We start from the raw sequence: 4,210 nt of genomic DNA, 5'->3' as shown, positions 1-4,210 counted from the left end.
AATTAGGTTTAGAGCAAACCGTAAATCCAAGGACAGGTGTCCTTGTAAGAGAAAGGCAGAGGGAGGGACTCCCCTGGCAGTCCAGTGGTTAAGACCTCGCCTTCCAATGCAGGGGATGGATATGGGTTCGATCCCTGGTCAGGGAGCTAAGATCCCGTATGCCTCGCAGCCACAAAAAAACCCAAAAACATAAATCAGAAGCAATATTGTAACAAATTCAATAAAGACTTTAAAAATTGTCCACATCAAAAAAAAAGAATCTTTAAACAAAAGAGGAAGGCAGAAGGAGATATGAAGTAGAGACACAGAGACAAGATGTGAAGACAGAGGCAGAGGCTGGAATTATACATCGACAAGGCAAAGAACACTGAGGATTGTGGCAGCCATCCGAAGCTGGGAGAGAGGCATTCAAGAGATTCTTCCTGAGAGCCTCCAGGAGGAAGAAACCTGCAGACGCCTTGATTTCAGACTTCTGCCTTCCAGGACTGTGAGAGAATACATTTCTGTTATTTTAGCCCACCCAGTTTGTGGTAATTTGCTATGGCAGCGCCAGGAAATGAATACATCCTCCATCTATCTTTTTTAAATATTTTTTTTGCCGTGCTGCACAGCTTACTTGCTTGCTGGATCTTAGTTCCCCGAGGGTGAGGGATTGAACCTGTGCCCCCTGCAGTGAAAGGGCTGAGTCCTAACCACTGGACTGCCAGGGAATTCCCAAATACATCCTCCATTGTTGTATCTAAGATTCACTCTTTTCATTGTGTCTATAGGTGGACGAAGAAACGCACAGTTACGTATTGCCTGCTCCTTTGCAGTGCTGTGTGGGAAAAAAAAAAAAGATACAGATACAGATAGATACAGAAACAGATATAGGTACAGATATAGTTATGGCAAGCAATACCAGGGAAGCCAGACCCCAGATCTTGAGCTAGAAGTGACCTGTGGTGTCAATTCCTAGTCCCTCTCTGTTTCAGGAGCGAGATGACAGAAGCTCAGGAAATGGTGCGCCTACTGCCCTAATAGTAGCTAATAGCAATCGTAACTTTAGCTAACAATGACCGAGCATTAATTATGTGCCTGGCGCTGTGGTTTACGGATATTAATTCACTCAGATATAGAAGGGAGAGAGTAGCAGTATCCATACAGGGGAGGAAACCAAATCACAGAGAAGTTAAATCATTTTTCTTTTTTCAGAAGAACAAAGTTTAATGTTCACATCCGTATCTTTTCATATCTCTATTACCGCTTCTACTGACTTCTTCAATACTTTTGTAACACTTACTATGTGTGGAACACTCTAGTGCTGGGGTTTCGGCAGCCAACAAGATAGACAAGTTCTGTGCCTACATTAGGAAGTTTATATTCAAATTTGAAAAGAAATTTAGTGAACAATACAATTTGAAATCATTTCTTCAAGGTAACCCAGAAAATCAGGGCTTAGACATGAACCCAGGAGGGCTCTCTCCAGAGTCTGGAGTGTTACAAACATCCAACTGGGCCTCCCTGGTTGCGCAGTGGTTGAGAGTCCGCCTGCCGATGCAGGGGACACGGGTTCGTGCCCCGGTCCGGGAAGATCCCACATGCCACGGAGCGGCTGGGCCCGTGAGCCACGGCCGCTAAGCCTGCGTGTCCGGAGCCTGTGCTCCGCAACGGGAGAGGCCACAACAGTGAGGGGCCCGCGTACCGCGAAAAAACAAAAAAACAAAAATCAAAAACATCCAGCCAAGTCAATCTGAAGATCTAATTGGTTTTACTAGGCGTTTCACTTATTAGGCAGTATCCCGTCTGGCAGCTAGAAGGGTGGATGATCCATGGGATTGTACAGAAACAGAAGGTTTTTATAAGAAGGGCGGGGCAGGGGAACTATTAGCAAAAGAAAAGAAAGGATTCTTTTCGGTCCAGGACATTCGTTTTGGGGAGAGGGAAAGGCAACGTTTTTTTTTTGGTCGCACCCCAAGACTTCTTAGTTCCCGCGTCCCCTGCAGTGGAAGCCTGGAGTCTTAACCACTGGACCTCCAGGAAGTCCCAAAGCAAGGGTTTTATCATGCAGATCACTTCTTCTTCCTCTGGGGAAGAGAGAGGGCCCAAATGGCTTGGTGTTGACCAGAAAATTCCAAACTGGTTGGTTAAGGTCAAATTTCTGGGGAAGGTCAGAACTGCAATTAGGCCAGGTATTAAATCTGGGATTGGTATCATGGGCTTTCAGCACCAGTGAGAGTGACACCATTTTGGTCCTGTGGTTTTCTTTTTTTTAACAGGGGCTTAGCAACGCGCCACACAGAAGACGGGGCTCCCGCCGTCACCTGTTAGAACTGATCTCACTTGGCAGTCCAGGGGCCTGTCCACAGGAAGGATAAAGTGTGTTGGGGAGGTGACTGGATGGTGGCAGCAAGACCCATAGTTCATTCTGATCATCCTCAAAAGCGACCGTCCAGGCTCTGGGTCGCGCGGAAGTTCTGCTTCTACTCTGAGAAGTTCAATTCAGACCCTCCTTGTTTCCTCTGGCCCTCTGGGTTTTTAGGGTGTTGAGAGTGAAAACACTTTTTTTTTTTTTTCTTTTGCGGTACGCGGGCCTCTTACTGTTGTGGCCTCTCCCGTTGTGGAGCACAGGCTCCGGACGCGCAGGCTCAGCAGCCATGGCTCACAGGCTCAGCCGCTCCGGGCATGTGGGATCTTCCCGGACCTGGGCATGAACCCGTGTCCCCTGCACCGGCAGGCGGACTCTCAACCACCACAACACCAGGGAAGCCCGAAAACACTTTTTGATGTACACATATTTTAATGGAGCTAAGAGAGGAGAAAACAGAAAGTATGAGGAGGAGAAAGCAGGACAACCCTTGGCATCTATGGCTCCTGGAAATGCAGTTTTGTTTTGTTTTTTTAATATTTATTTTTATTTATTTATTGGGTTGCACTGGGTCTTAGTCATGGCAGCCTGGCTCCTTAGTTGCAGCTTGCCGGCTCCTTAGTTGTGGCATGCATGTGGGATCGAGTTCCCTGACCAGGGATTGAACCTGCGGCCCCTGCATTGGGAGTGTGGAGTCTTATCCACTGCGCCCTGAGGGAAGTCCCTGGAAAGGCAGTTTTTTCAAACGTTTTAAATAAAGATGAGTAAACTTGCTCATCTCACTGCCCATTCCTTCTGATGAAGAGCAGGAAGCATCCATGAGATTGGGTGTAGCCTTTTAAACTAAGGGTTTGCAACCTTCTGAGTGGTCCCCACTGGTCAGTTCACGTAGGTGTGTCAGGCTCACGCCTAACACAGGCACCAGTCCACTACGTCCCAGCTCAGTGAAAGATTGGGCACATGATCAGGGAGAGGATCTCCCTAAGGACTGGTGCGGCCTTCCCATAGGGGCACATGAAGACGGGGCTCTGTCCGGCAGGACAGGACCCTGAGATTATCATACAATTCCACGATATGTGCTGATTCTACCTGAAAGCTGATATTTCCATTGGCGTGGATGCAGCCTGGAGGAATACGTTCATCCCTGCCCCAGTCCTTTCTGATGTCCTTAAAACAGGAGGAAAGGGGACAGGGCACAACCTTTAAAAGAATGACATGACCATTGGATACGACATAAACTGGTTAGAACCAATTAGGCCGAAGATGGCGGAAGATTCGACTTCAGTGGACCTTGGGTCTCATTCTATGCTCATTGTAATAATACATTAGGACGTGCTAAAAAGTGGGTGGTGGCCCAGTTCCTGGAAATCTCCACCCCTTCTCCAAAATAGTTGGCATAATCCTCCCACTCATTAGCCTATGAAAATACCCAGCCCATAAAAACTAACCACCCCCTGTTTCAGGGCCTCTCGTCTTCTGAGATGGTCCTCACTCTGTGGAGTGTGTTTCTCCCTTGGCCACTCTCATTTTCTGTGACAACCCCATGCCCTGGGGCCACTCTCGCCTTCTGAGACAGATTGCATTCTGTCTATGGAATGTGTATCTCTCTAAATAAATCCACTTCTTTTTTTTTTTTTTTTTGGACCACTCCGCTTGCAGGATCTCAGTTCCCCCAACCAGGGATCGAACCCAGGCCCCCTGCAGTGAAAGCGCAGAGTCCTAACCACTGGACCACCAGGGAAATCCCCCCCCCTTTTTTTTAATAAACCCACTTCTTATTTATCACTTTGTCTCTCACTGAATTCTTTCTGCAAGGAGACATAAAGAACCTGAGCTTCATTAAGTCCTGAGACCAGGTGAGTG

This window comes from Hyperoodon ampullatus (genome assembly GCF_949752795.1).
Source record: "Hyperoodon ampullatus genome assembly, chromosome: 5".
In the NCBI taxonomy this organism is placed as follows: Eukaryota; Metazoa; Chordata; class Mammalia; order Artiodactyla; family Ziphiidae; genus Hyperoodon; species Hyperoodon ampullatus.
The sequence above is the reverse complement of the archived record's forward strand: the minus strand, read 5'-3'. Positions refer to the sequence as shown.